This window comes from Oncorhynchus keta, chromosome 20, assembly GCF_023373465.1.
Source record: "Oncorhynchus keta strain PuntledgeMale-10-30-2019 chromosome 20, Oket_V2, whole genome shotgun sequence".
In the NCBI taxonomy this organism is placed as follows: Eukaryota; Metazoa; Chordata; class Actinopteri; order Salmoniformes; family Salmonidae; genus Oncorhynchus; species Oncorhynchus keta.
Window position 1 is genome coordinate 30,570,967 of NC_068440.1, and position 15,225 is coordinate 30,586,191.

At 42.8% G+C, this 15,225-nt stretch overlaps 1 protein-coding gene across 2 annotated transcripts in view; it reads left to right on the forward strand.

Annotated features, from left to right (window-relative positions):
* Positions 1-15,225, forward strand: part of LOC118399000 (calcitonin gene-related peptide type 1 receptor-like) — a 130,430-nt gene that overhangs the window by 21,894 nt on the left and 93,311 nt on the right. Inside the window, exon 1 of one of the 2 annotated variants that reach the window (XM_052472615.1) lies at positions 2,947-3,002. The exons of the other annotated variant lie outside the window; for it this stretch is intronic. The gene's annotated coding sequence lies outside the window, so the exon portion shown is untranslated. Of the gene's footprint in view, positions 1-2,946; positions 3,003-15,225 lie in introns of those variants that run through there. 2 annotated transcript variants of the gene reach the window in all.

Consider the following 15,225-nt stretch of genomic DNA (forward strand, 5'->3'; position numbering starts at 1 on the left):
ATGAGTTTGGTCCATCTCCTTCCATCTCTCTCCAAAAACACGTCTTCCTTCCAAATTAATGCAGTTCAGAATGATTTTCTGGATGGTGTTTGTGATGAACAGGGCAAAAGAAGACATTATGTCCTGTACATGAGTAACCACCATCCTCGTCGGCCCTGGTTGCATCCTTATCACATTGGCAGCCATGCAGGGTGGCTCATGCCTTGGGCAAGAAGACCATTCAATTTTCAAATGTTTTGACATCCATATTTCTCCTCCTGCAGGCTGCTGATGAGCTGGTTGCTGAAAGGCTGGTCCTGGGACTGGCTGCTGACGGGCTGGTCCTGGGGCTGGTTGTTGACGAGCTGGTCACGGGGCTGGTTGCTGACAGGCTGGTCCTGGGGCTGGTTGTTGACGGGCTGGTCCTGGGGCTGGTTGCTGACAGGCTGGTCCTGGGGCTGGTTGCTGACAGGCTGGTCCTGGGACTGGCTGCTGACAGGCTGGTCCTGGAACTGGCTGCTGACGGGCTGGTCCTGGGGCTGGTTGCTGACAGGCTGGTCCTGGGGATGGTTGCTGACAGGCTGGTCCTGGGACTGGCTGCTGACAGGCTGGTCCTGGGACTGGCTGCTGGCTGCTGACGGGCTGGTCCCGGGACTGGCTGCTGGCTGCTGACAGGCTGGTCCTGGGACTGGCTGCTGGCTGCTGACGGGCTGGTCCTGGGGCTGGCTGAGGGTCAAACTCATCCTCTTCTTCCAACTCACTGTCAGACTCTGAATTGACAGAGACATGATCCTCATATTCGAAAAATTCTTCATCTTCCACAGTGGAAGATGTTCCTTCCACACTAGCTCTCTCTCTGGAAAAATTATTTCTAAGTCCCTATGACCAGAGATCATTTTGCCATACTGATTGATTATGGTAAGGAGCCACACCTGCAAAGCTTTTTTTATTTGTTGTCCCTCCCCCAATTTGCACCTGGCTGGGGTAGAGTATGGGAAAATACTGCATTTTTTACAATGTATCGAATCTATCAAATAATGTATTGTAATAACATTGTGCAGGTTCCCGTAAAACATTGTATAGTTTCACACACTACAAAGGGTAAAGAGACCAAGAAAAGCGGGAGACAGACATAAAGCCAGGGAGACAGACAGAAAGCCAGGGAGACAGACAGAAAGCCAGGGAGACAGGCAGAAAGCCAGGGAGACAGACAGGTTATTAGTGCTATGTTGAAACAGCAGGCCTAGGGAGGAGGAAGATGGAGATTAAGGAACACAGCAGACCTTTTTGTTTCATTTTTACTTGTTTTCACCTACACACACACACACACACACACACACACACGTTTATTACCCTCGGGTCCAGTGTGAATGAAATGAAAATGTGTTCTTTTACATGTTCTTCACATCATTATTTTCCTTCAGTAAACATTGAAAATGGGTCCCACAGACCCAAACAAGGGTTAACAGTTTGGGCCCATTTTTCTCCCCAATTTTCAGTCTGATCGCTGCAACTTCCCAACAAGCTCGGGAGAGATGGAGTCATGTGTCCTCTGAAACATGACCTGCCTAACCACACTCTTTAACACCCGCCAGCTTAATCCGGAAGCGTTGGAGGAAACACTGTTCAACTGGAAACCAGGGTCAGCTCACAAGCAACTGGCCCGCCACAAGGAGTCGCTAGAGTACGATGAGCCACGTAAAGCCTCCACTAACCAAGTTATTTAGAATATCACATTTTCAGTGATATTCTCATTTTTTTGTGCAATTTATTCTAATACTTTAAAATCTGCTAACAAAGCTATGATTTTTGCCATAAAACATTACACACAAAAAAAGTTAATATAAATTGTTTATTTTAGCTTTACATCTTTAAATTATTTTGCTAAATCAAAAAATGGTAGTAAAAAGAAAAGGAGATGGTCGACATCAGAATCACAGCTGAACTGTAGCTGCCTGCAATAGTAGCATCCTATACACCTTTCATGTCGCTGTCATTTCTGAAGGAAACTGGGTGTTAGTGTAACGGATATGAAATGGCTAGCTTAGTTAGCGGTGGTGCGCGCTAAATAGCGTTTCAATCGGTGACGTCACTTGCTCTGAGACCTTGAAGTAGTTCCCCTTGCTCAGCAAGAGCAGTGGCTTTTGTAGAGCGATGGGTAACGATGCTTCGTGCGTGACTGTTGTTGATGTGTGCAGAGGGTCCCTGGTTCGGGCGAGGGGACGGTCTAAAGTTATACTGTTACATTAGGAATACATTTAGCACACTGAGTTAAGGCTCCCTTCTCTGGCTGTCCCTGAAAATAATCAAAGCTGGAACAATCGTACAAAAATACTGTTGAAAAATATATGGAAAGAGAAAAAGAGAGACATCTATAGAAAGAGTCAGGGAACCAACAAAACAATGAGATGATCACAATGAGATGATCACCTACACATTCATCTGGATTCCCTGCAAACCCTTCGCTTCTTCACCCATACCTAATTTCTGACTGCCATAATGTTTTCATGTTCTTGTAGGGCGGCAGGTAGCCTAGTGGTTAGAGCGTTGGACTATTAAATGAAGGGCTGCAGGATCGAATCCCTAAGCTGACAAGGTAAAAATCTCTCATTCTGCCCCTGAACAAGGCAGTTTACCCACTGTTGCCAAGCTAGCATTGGAAATAAAAATGTGTCCATAACTGGCTTGCCTAGTTAAATAATGGTATATATATTGCTGCTGAGGCTGTTGGTTTTGTGAGGCATGATCACTCATTTGCATAAGAAATCATTTTTGAATGTCTTCTGTTTTTTCTTTGTGATATTTATAATGTATGTGTTAAATATATTTGCATGGTATGAGACTTGAACAATTGTAGTTTTTTTATGGTGCACAAACAATATTATGTGGGGTTAATCTTGTTTTCAGAGAGAAAAACTAATTGTTCTTCGTTACAGGAAATGCATTTTTAAATCAACTTTTTTTCTCAGATGGAAGGCATGGGGGGAAAGAAGGCCATAACAGTATTCCTCTTCCCCATTAAGGTTAGTCAGTGTGTAGCTTATCCCTTGGCTGCATTGTATCATGGAAGACTGATATCCCCCTGGAGTCCCCATTGACTTCACTGGGCTCTATGTCTGGGATGTGCTTTTCCTGTGTCTGCTTCTCTGCTCTCACAGAGCTTGTGTCCCAAATGGCACCCTATTCCCTATATAGTGCATTACTTGGTAAAAAGGAGTGCACTATCAAGGCAATAGGGTGCCATTTTGGATGTAAGCAGAGCTATTTCTGGCAGTTTATCGCCTCCTACCAGCTCTGATTTATCGGACTAATGTTGGTTCCATTCACCAAGCGCTGCACTTCCCAAAGCTCTTCGAAGCTCCCTTTGTGCACCTATAATTCTCCTAGAGTATATCTGTGCTCATTCTCTTTGATCTTTTGAACCTCTAGCACCAAAGAACCTCCCTAGATTGAGATTTAGGATTAGGATATTTTAACTTTTTGGCTTTCCACCTAGTCCACAGAACTATGATCTCTCTTAGATTCTCAGCTTTTGACCCTGAGGGTTTATCTTGATGCACCTTATAATTCAGTTCTAAGTTTTTTTTTAAATACTGCAATATTGTGTGATATATAGGCATGAAAAATATTTTTTTGAGCTGAACAATAATCAGGATTATTTCTGCTTGTGTTTTCCCCTTCACTACCTAGAGAGCCCAAAGCTCTGGCAGTAATATTCAATATGTCACTTTGGATCTGTCCTCCACTGTCTGCTTTAGGTGAATAGAGGAACAAATGTCACTCACTGACAGATGAGATGTACGTTGGTGAAAAAGTCCAAGGAAATCAACAAACTCAGTATAAACAGAGCGAAGGTAGACTAGATGAAAGGACTTGTTATTCTCCCCCTTAAAATAGCCCTCAGCTCTCATTCAAACGTAGATATCCTCATAATTGACCTAAAATCAAGGACTTTTTAGTCCCTCCAAAATACCTATTAAACAATGGTAGAGAAGGGCCTGAAATCAAGGGCTTTAAACAACACAACATCAGTCCAGGGATAAACAAAATGTCAGAACTGTCAGGAGAGAATCTGCTCATCGGAGAGAAAAGCACTGTTGTTCCTTTAATTGAATTACATTTTCTGTTTGTTTCCCTTTGTTGATATCAAAGAGCAGACAACTGTGAAAATAGCGAGTCAATTACTGGATATTTGACAGCAATCACCACCCCAGCAAAGCTGCATGCCTTCATTGCCTTGCAGTAGAGCAAACAAATCAAGGATGTCCAGATCATGCTAGCATTACTACCCACAGGGCTGGAAGCAGAGTGGATTTAGAAGAAGCGGAGTGTATGATTTAGAGATGGCTGACTGTCTGCAACAGCTCTTGGATTGAATCCTGATAGAAAAATGTGTATTGGTCCGAGACCATAGTTTAACAGTCTGGTCTTGCAGGTAGTTGGAGTTCATGAGTGAGGACTGTTATCCTGGTGAGATACTGTACACTAGAACTGGGTTTCAAATACTTTATCTGTGTCTGTTTGAGCTTGCCTGGCTTAATAAACAAACAGGAAAGTCCCCAAAACTGCAAACCCTTCCCATATGGCACATCAGGCAGACTCAAGCATACGCTCAAAGTTTTTGAATATATTCTGTTGAAACATTTGAAACTCAGGTCTGGAATATACATGGTGTTTTTATCCATATTGTAACTCTCCATGTACTTCCGTTGTTTTCAACATCACAGAAACATATGACTGTAGTTCTGTCTGACCTGTGAATGAACTAGCATGTTGGTTCCAGTTATTTGTTATAATGCCTTTCCTCTCTATACTGGTGTTAGGATATTATATACAGTTAAACAATAGAATGGTTTGAATCTCTGTGTAGCAGCACCACTGTCTAATGAATTCCCAGTATGTCACATGACTTAGTTCCAGTACAAAGATAGATAGTGAGGAAAACATCCCCAATTAACTGTCAATCTTCCTCTTTATTCAAACATCTCCTCCACAACCCAGGGGTCCCAATGACATTAGCATAGGATACAATGACACACATGTAAATCAGTCTTCAGAGATGTTAGAGTAGCAATCAGCCAGATGTGTATCCCAAATGGCACCCTATTCCTAGCTTTGGTCAAAAGCAGTGCACTATGAAGGGAATAGGGTGCCATTTGGGATACATCCCAGATGTATCATTAACCTGGTGGATGCTGCTACTTTATCCTTCCCTGTTAGTGAGTGTGTTAATGAATCATGCCCTAAATATTCAAACTGTTACTAACAATAGGACTTCGTTCACTGGCTAACAGACAGTACCAGTCAAACATTTGGACACACAAACTCATTCAAGGATTTTTCTTCATTTGTATTATTTTCCACATTGTAGAATAACAGTGAAGACATCAAAACTTTGAAATAACACATGGAATCATGTAGTAACCAAAAAAGTGTTAAAACAAACCAAAATCTATTTTACATTTTAGATTTTTCAAAGCTGCCTTGATGACAGCTCTGGACACACTTGGCATTTTCTCAACCAGCTTCACCTGCTTTTCCAACAGTCTTGAAGGAGTTCCCACATATGTTGAGCACTTGTTGGCTGCTTTTCCTTCACTCTGCGGTCAACTCATCCCAAACAATCTCAAATTGGGTTGAGGTCGGGTGATTGTGGAGGCCAGGTCCTCTGATGCAGCACTCCATCACTCTCCTTCTTGGTCAAATAGCCCTTAAACAACCTGGAGGTGTGTTGGGTCACGGTTCTGTTGAAAAACAAATGATAGTCCCACCAGGTGGGATGGCGTATCGCTGCAGAATGTTGTGGTAGCCATGCTGGTTAAGTGTGCCTTCAATTCTAAATAAATCAGAGACAGTGTCACCAGCAAAGCACCCCCACACCATCACACCTCCTCCTCCATGGTGGGAACTACACATGCCGACATCATCAGTTCACCTACAGTTGGAACCAAAGATCTCAAACTTGGACTCATCAGACCAAAGGACAGATTTCCACCAGTCTAATGTCTAATGGTAATTTCTTGTGTTTCTTTCACCAAGCAAGTCTCTTCTTCTTAATGGTGTCCTTTAGTAGTGGTTTCTTTGTAGCAATTTGACCATGAAGATCTGATTCACAAGGTCTCCTCTGAACAGTTGATGTTGAGATGTGTCTATTACTTGAACATTTATTTGGATGTCACGATGTTTGTAATAATAATGGTCGGACCAAGGTGCAGCGTACTTCGAGTTCCACATATTTTAATGAAAGTGAAACTTAAGCTAATACAAAACAAAATAAAGAATACACAAACCGTGAATGCAATGTAGTGCGAACAGGCAACTAAACATAAACAATATCCCATAACCCATAGGTGGAAAAAATGCAACTTAAGTATGATCCCCAATTAGAGACAACGATTACCAGCTGCCTCTAATTGGGAATCATACACAAACACCAACATAGAAAAATAAACCTAGAAGCCCACATAGAAATAATAAAATAGACTAAATACCCCTAGTGACGCCCTGACCTACTCTACCATAGAAAATACAGGCTTTCTATGGTCAGGACGTGCTATTTGGACTGTAATTTCTGAGGCTGGTAACTCTAATGAATGTTTCCTCTGCAGCAGAGGTAACTCTGGGTCTTACTCTCCTGTGGCGGTCCCCATGAGAGCCAGTTTCATCATAGCTCTTGATGGTTTTTGCGACTGCACTTGAAGAAACTTTCAAAGTTCTTGATATTTTCCGAATTGACTGACCTTCATGTCTTAAAGTAATGATGGACTGTTGTTTCTCTTTGCTTATTTGAGCTGTTCTTGCCATAATATGGACTTGGTCTTTTACCAAATAGGGCTAACAGGTGGTATACCTGTACCTTGTCACAACACAACTGATAGGCTCAAACACATTAAGAAGGAAAGAAATTCCACAAATGAACTTTTAACAAGACACACCTGTTAATTGAAATGCATTACAGGTGACTACCTCATGAAGCTGGTTGAGAGAATGCCAAGTGTGTGAAAAGCTGTCATCAAGGCAAAGGGTGGCTACTCTGAAGGAGCTCCAATATAAAATATATTTTGATTTGTTTAACACTTTTTTGGTTACTACATGATTCCATATGTGTTATTTCATAGTTTTGATGTCTTCACTATTATTCAACAGAAAATAGTCAAAATAAAGAAAAACCCTGGAATGAAGGTGTGTCCAAACATTTGACTGATACTGTAAATAAAAAACCTCAGTGTATTTCAGGACAGCTGTTAATGTCCAAATATTTTTTGAGAGGAGATGGAAAGAGGGAATAAGCTGGCTAATTTTAAGATATTGCCTCACTCTAAAACGGAGTGCTTAAAGGTTCTATCCGCAGAGCACACAGACAGGCGCGTAAGGAAGCTTATATGTGTGAGTTATGACAGGGTGGACTGGGAGTTTACGACACCCGACAGAATTCCATGTTGTCACATTCAAAGTGTTGAGGGAGGAAATACTGGACGATTCTCAGCAGGCGCCCCCACAAACATTAAACCTCCGTTATAAATTGTTCCACCTAATGCTGCCTAAGATGGGCCTCAGATCCAAAACACGGTCCAACATGGCCTTTTCCTGTTAAAGCATCACTCAAACCTTTTTTGAATTGTATCCATATTCACTTGTTCACTCCCCTTCCCTAGCTCTGATGTCCTGTAAGAGGCTCACCAGATAGTGAAGGCTTAGTATTGAAGAGGCTCACCAGATAGTGAAGGATTGTTTTGAAGAGGCTCACCAGATAGTGATGGCTTAGTATTGAAGAGGCTCACCAGATAGTGAAGGCTTAGTATTGAAGAGGCTCACCAGATAGTGAAGGCTTGTATTGAAGAGGCTCACCAGATAGTGAAGTCTTCTTTTGAAGAGGCTCATCAGATAGTGAAGTCTTGTTTTGAAGAGGCTCACCAGATAGTGAAGGCTTGTTTTGAAGAGGCTCACCAGATAGTAAAGGCTTACATTGTAGAGGCTCACCAGATAGTGAAGACTTGTTTTGAAGAGGCTCACCAGATAGTAAAGGCTTGTTTTGAAGAGGCTCACCAGATAGTGAAGGCTTGTTTTGAAGAGGCTCACCAGATAGTGAAGGCTTGTTTTGAAGAGGCTCACCAGAGAGTGAAGGCTTGTTTTGAAGAGGCTCACCGGATAGTGAAGGCTTGTTTTGAAGAGGCTCACCAGATAGTGAAGGCTTGTTTTGAAGAGGCTCACCAGATAGTGAAGGCTTATTTTGAAGAGGCTCACCAGATAGTGAAGGCTTGTTTTGAAGAGGCTCACCAGATAGTGAAGGCTTGTATTGAAGAGGCTCACCAGATAGTGAAGGCTTGTTTTGAAGAGGCTCACCAGATAGTGAAGGCTTGTTTTGAAGAGGCTCACCAGATAGTAAAGGCTTACATTGTAGAGGCTCACCAGATAGTGAAGGCTTGTTTTGAAGAGGCTCACCAGATAGTAAAGGCTTACATTGTAGAGGCTCACCAGATAGTGAAGGCTTGTTTTGAAGAGGCTCACCAGATAGTGAAGGCTTGTATTGAAGAGGCTCACCAGATAGTAAAGGCTTGTTTTGAAGAGGCTCACCAGATAGTGAAGGCTTGTTTTGTAGAGGCTCACCAGATAGTAAAGGCTTGTTTTGAAGAGGCTCACCAGGTAGTAAAGGCTTACATTGTAGAGGCTCACCAGATAGTAAAGGCTTACATTGTAGAGGCTCACCAGATAGTAAAGGCTTACATTGTAGAGGCTCACCAGATAGTAAAGGCTTACATTGTAGAGGCTCACCAGATAGTAAAGGCTTACATTGTAGAGGCTCACCAGATAGTAAAGACTTACATTGTAGAGGCTCACCAGATAGTAAAGGCTTACATTGTAGAGGCTCACCACCAGAGCACTTGACGCTGCCTGCCTCTTCCTCCCTGTATTCCATTCCATTGTGTAGAGAATAAAAGCTGCTCTCACAGTGAAGGGTGCTCCTTCTCAAGAGCAGAATAGGAGAGGATAGAGCTGGCATGCATCTCAAATGGCACCCTATTCCCTATTTCAGGGAGCACTAGGTGGTAGGTAGCCTAGTGGTTAAGAGTGTTGGGTCAGTAACCGAAAGGTTGTGGGTTTGAATCCCTGTACTGACCACGTGAAAAACTTTCCACTGTGTCCTTGAGCAAGGCACTTAACCCTAGTGTCTGCTAAATGGTTGCCCATATGTAAATGATCAACTAGATTCATCTGCAGACTGTTTTTGAACTTTTATTGAGTGGATGGTCGGTGGGCCAGAACACAATTACATATAATTTGTAAACTGCAAATTGACCGCAAGAAGCCCAAACAGATATGATATTTGAATAAAACAATCATTTCAAACCGTGCTTACATATGTATACGATCACGTGTCTCTCTGTTATGCATGGGAATACTAGGGGGGAAACAGATTTCTTAAAGTAAAATCACAATCGCTGATTTCCCTGTGTTTTTACAGTTTACTGGCGGGCCACCAGTTGAGGAACCCTGCCCTATATAGGGTACAAGTTTTGAATAGAGTAAAAAGTAGGGCACTATAAAGGGATTTTTGGATGCCTGGATACATGTGTTTATCCATTGCTAATAGGATAAGGGATTACTGAGCTCTTTTATCCAAGCTGGTCTTCACAATAACAACATTGTTGAAATAACTTTTTCTATTTATCTACTCAGGTGTAAGCCCGCAGCTCAAAAGTTAAACAGTTAAACAATAAAAATGTCTACATCCAACACAGGCAGGAGATTATGGCTGTGTATTAGCTAGAATGTTTAACTGAAACAGTAACAAAGCTACTTGCCGCCCGTTTAGCTGAAAAGCTAAGGGATATGGTTGGAGAAATGTAACCACTCTCAAATTCATATTTACAAATATGAACACAAGGACTGAGCGTCCATGATATAACATCATGTATAGTTTTAACCATGTTTTGAGGCTATACAGTATTTGTTTACTTAAACAATGTTTACAAACAAGCTTATATTTTGGGTTCTGATGGGGCATGACTGTTGATCTAAGCTCATGAGGCATTTATAAGGTTTATTATTCAAGAATCAATTGGTATATATCATTCATTTAGAAGTCCCAAAATGGATGTAGCAACAAAGGATTCTAGCTTTAATATCTGCACGAGGCCCAACATTTACAAATCCAATGTATCATTCTGAATGATACACCAGTAAATGAGCAAGAGAAACAGCATAGGCAGGCTGAGTTTCAATGTACAACCTCAGTAAAAAAAACTCTATCCGGCTCACAGACAGAGACTTAGATTAAAGATCTCTCATCCAGGGAAAATGGCAGAACACCGTACGCATTTGGTAGGCCTCCATGTTAATCACACCCAACAGGCTTCAGGCCCATAAAGCCACAGCTACACTACCATTCAAAAGTATGGGGTCACTGGGAAATGTCTTTGTTTTTGTCCATTAAAATAACATCAAATTGATCAGAAATACAGTGTAGACATTGTTTAATGTTGTAAATTACTATTGTAGCTGGAAACGGTGTCATGTAGGTATAAATGGGTCGGGAGACCCATGTACTTGTCCTGTTGTACTTGTCCTCCCATGTACTTGTCCTCTTGCTCAGTTGTGCACCGGGGCCTCCCACTCCTCTTTCTATTCTGGTTAGGGCCAGTTTGCGCTGTTCTGTGAAGGGAGTAGTACACAGCGTTGTACGAGATCTTCAGTTTCTTGGCAATTTCTCACATGGAATAGCCTTCATTTCTCAGAACAAGAATAGACTGACGAGTTTCAGAAGAAAGTTCTTTGTTTCTGGCCATTTTGAGCCTGTAATCGAACCCACAAATGCTGATACTCCAGATACTCAACTAGTATGTGCTTTTCTTTCAAGAACAAGGACATTTCTAAGTGACCCCAAACCTTTGGACGGTAGTGTATATAAAAAAAAAGCCATTCTGTGGTTATTTGCTGACAGTTGCTGTTTTCCTTCGATTCATTTAGCTATTATTCCATCTTTTTATATACTATCAGGTCAGTCTCTGGGGGCTGTGTCATTAAATAGATATCTTGTCTGTTTCTGGGGGAATAGCACCAGCTGGATCACATGCGGAAATGAGGCGGAGAGGTGGAGAAACTTGAAATGGGATGTGTCACAATAGAGGAACTCTGTTTGGAGAAGGACTGGATATAGAGGTTCAGGAATCAGGAGATCAGGTGGAGCGGAGGAGAGGAGGAGAGGAAAAGAGGACATGAGAGGAGAAGAAATAGAAGAGGAGAGGAAAGAAAAGTGGAGAGGGGTATGCGAAGGAGAGGAAAGGTTACTGTAGAGGTCCGTAAAATCAGGGGATCAGGAGAGAAAGAGAGGAGAGGGTGAGAAGTGAGGAGGAGAGGATAGGGGGAGAAGTGAGGAGGAGAGGAGAGGGAGAGAAGTGAGGAGGAGAGGAGGAGAGGAGGAGAGGATAGGGGGAGAAGTGAGGAGGAGAGGAGAGGGGGAAAAGTGAGGAGGAGAGGAGAGGAGGAGATGGGGAGAAGTGAGGAAGAGGAGAGGAGAGGGGGAGAATAGAGGATATAATGATTCAGGGGATCGGAGGAGGAGTCACTCAGTAATTAGGGACAGGATGGGAGTGGAGGGGAGGGGACAAGAGACTCCCTTACCTTCAGTGGGATCCCACACCTGGGAATAATAAGGCCAAAGATCGATGGGAGCAGTGAGTGAGAGTGACTGTCGTCCAGACAGTGATAAAGGTTTCACTGGGGTAATTAACCTCTTTAACCTTCCTCCTGTGCCAGACTACCCCCCAACCTAACGTTGCAGGTATAAAAGAAAGCGCCTGAGTGGAGTTCCCACATCCAGTTTTCAGCGGAAAATGAAGCTACGTTGAATTACTACGTTGAATTAGCTGTATCCCGGAAAACTGGAAACATCCGGTTGTTGGCAACTCCACTAAGGGTGTATTACCCCTGACTTGACCTAAACAACTAACACATGTGAGCTGAGCTAAGTGGGGAATGAACGGGTCTCTCAGGTACTGTGTGGATTATAGAGAATGTGTAACCTCCGCCATTCAAGACGTCTTATTTACACACAATAAACATGTAACCTGCAATACATATGCAACACTCCTATACTCTCTCCCATGAATGAACATGACATCGCTATCACCAAACATAATTTATACACTCCAATGGCAACCACGTTCTATGTAAACATACACGTTACTCATGCAGAACATGTGTTTTTATCTGCCCCATACACGCCTCCCTACGAGTACTGCTGCGTACACACTTTCAGAACCATATATTTAAGATCAATATAATAAATAACTATAATAGCATTTGAATAATATTTTAAATATATGGCTCTGCATACTTCCATACAGTCAGGTCTGGCTCGAGATTGAACTCCAGAACATTCCGGTGGATCGTGTTGCCAAACCAGACTGAATAATGATGTCTGATACAATGTCATGTCAGGGCCAAAGTGGACCTCCATCAGCCAGGCTTCCAGGCCACATATGTGTTACCATGGATCTGTCACTAGATCATACAGGCTGGGAATAATCACCCTGGAACCATCCAGACCCAGACGGAGAGGTGACATCATCACCCTGCACTGAGAGGTGACAGACAGACTGATAACGGAACAGAGAGCGGTAGAGAGAGGGGGGAGGGAGGGATAGAGCAGGAGGCCAGGAGAGAGAGACCCAGCATGGAAAGGCCATGCATGGTGTCCAAGCATTCCGTCACTCTGAGATATCTCTTTTCACTTCCATAATGAAAGCCCTTTTAGGGCTGGAGTTATTATTCTTTCATTGAGTTCGCGGCTTGACCTTCGGTATGAATTAATGTTGGGTCTGCTTTGAATTCTAAAATGATTTTTCGAGGTAGGACCAAAGAGCAAAGAGCTATGAACCACTTAAAATACAATAAATTGATTTGCAATATAAGTTTTAAAAATCGCTTAATTTTTTACACATTTATTGGAAAACTTTGCTCTGGATCGTGGCTTCATTTTTCCCAAACCAAATAAATGTTTTGACATTTCTTCATGATGTATCAAACTTCGGCAACTTATTCTCTTTGCCGTCGGTCTCTTACACTGCCGTGCTCTTCTCTCCTCATCTAGTCCTCACCTTTCTGCAACCAGTAGCCTAAGTGGCTCTGCTAATCTGTGTAAAGTTATATTGGAGAGGTCCCCACCCTCTAAATATAACCCTTATATCCCCACTTGATCCACATCACCATCCTGTCCCCAGCGATGGAAAGCACTGCTACTGCTGCTCTAAAGTGCCACCTCATTATAGATGCACTCTCCAGCTAGTGAGTGCCTTTCTCTGTCCACTGCATGGGAATTACACACACAGAGCCCCGTCTCCGTAGTGGCTCCATATAGAGTACTGTAACTCCACATACCACATGTCATAGGTTCAGATAATGGCCCGTTGATGTTACGGTCTCCACACGTCTCTGTGTAGGAGTTGTTGAGCGACTGAGCTAATGGGTTAAGCAGATATACTGTCGCGCTGCGACTCCCCCAGTTGGAAGAGAAACATGCCTAGGGCGTCAATTATAGTCTGGGGTTTAGCCTACAAGGCTGGGGTTAACTAGCTAATGCGTTGCTAAGATGTTATGGCTCATGCAGAACGGAAAGCACATTCTTTTTTTTATTAAGACAGAGTGGATAGTACTGTATAAACTCGGCTTGGGAAAAAACTATTCTGATGAGAGAGAAAGCAAAAGAGAGTGAGAAAGAGAGAGAGACAGAAAAGTGTCACAAGTCAAACACAGATATCCATAAAGCCTATATTGTTTCTCCTTTTGAGCAGCTTAAACACTCCCTCAGTGTTGACTATAATAGCTCGTAATTCACTTATGTCGCATTTTAGTAAACAGCCATCAGTATTGATGTTGAATGGGCTGTCATTCATCTTGCTGAAACTCAACTTCTGTGATAGAGAGGCGTTCTCTCCCTATTGTGTCACACGTCTTATAGCAGGGATAGGCTCTTGCAGTTTTTAATATGATATCTGAGTGAGATTGACTAACAAATCCAAGAGGGGCCCACCGGGCTCTAATTCCACCTTCATTACTACAGGTTTAGATAGCTGGCCTCTAGATTAAAACATGTCAGCTGACAGGGGCTAATTGAGTGACTGTCAGTGACTGACACAACAAGAGAAAAACTGTTGATGCAGAATGGGAGTTTCTCCCATTCTTCTCTGCAGATCCTGTCAAGCTCTGTCAGGTTGGATGGCGAGCGGCGCTGCACAGCAGGTCTCTACAGAGATGTTTGACCGGGTTCAAGTCCGGGCTCTGGCTGGGCCACTCAAGGACATTCATAGACTTGTCCCAAAGCCACTCTTGCGTTGTCTTGGTTGTGTGCTTTGGGTTGTTAGGGCTGCCATTGGATTCTGGAGCAATGGAAATGCATTTGTTCTCTGGAGTGATGAATCACACTTCACCATCTGACAGTCTGACAGATAAATCTGGGTTTAGCGGGTGCCAGCAGAATGCTACCTGCCCGAATGCATAGTGCCAACAGTAAAGTTTGGTGGAGGAAGAATAATGGTCTGGGCCTGTTTTTCATTTTCATTTCATCTTAACGCTACATCATACAATGACATTCTAGACGATTCTGTGCTTCCAACTTTGTGGCAGCAGTTTGGGGAAGGCCCTTACCTGTTTCAGCATGGAAATTCCCCTGTGCACAAAGCGAAGTCCATACAGAAATTGCTTGTCGAGATCGGTTTGGAAGCCAGGCCTAATCGTCCAACATCAGTGCCAGACCTCACTAATGCTCTGGTGGCTGAATGGAAGAAAGTCCTCGCAGCAATATTCCAACATCTAGTGGAATGCCTTCCTAGAAGAGTGGAATCTGGTATCGCAGCAAAGGGGGGACGAACTTCATATTAATGCCCACGAATTTGGAATGAGATGTTCGACGAGCATGTGTCCACATACTTTTGGTCAAGGAGTGTACCTCATGAGTATCACTCTGTTCCCACTGTTGGTGTTTTGACTTTGATTATAACTGTAAGGATTATAAGCAGAATCAGAGGTGTTATTGTATTGTATTTATAACTCATAACAGTGTGTCATTAACACTGTGTTTTTGGAAAAAAGACCCGACACGATAGCCTGAGGGACACTGCCTCACAGTAGTAAGACAAGATCAAGGTAAAAAGATAAAACTGGCACTTACATTACAATCTCCAATCCTCAGCCTTCTCTCCTTCTTTCCTTCCCATGGCTGGATACCACACAAATACACATTGGTAT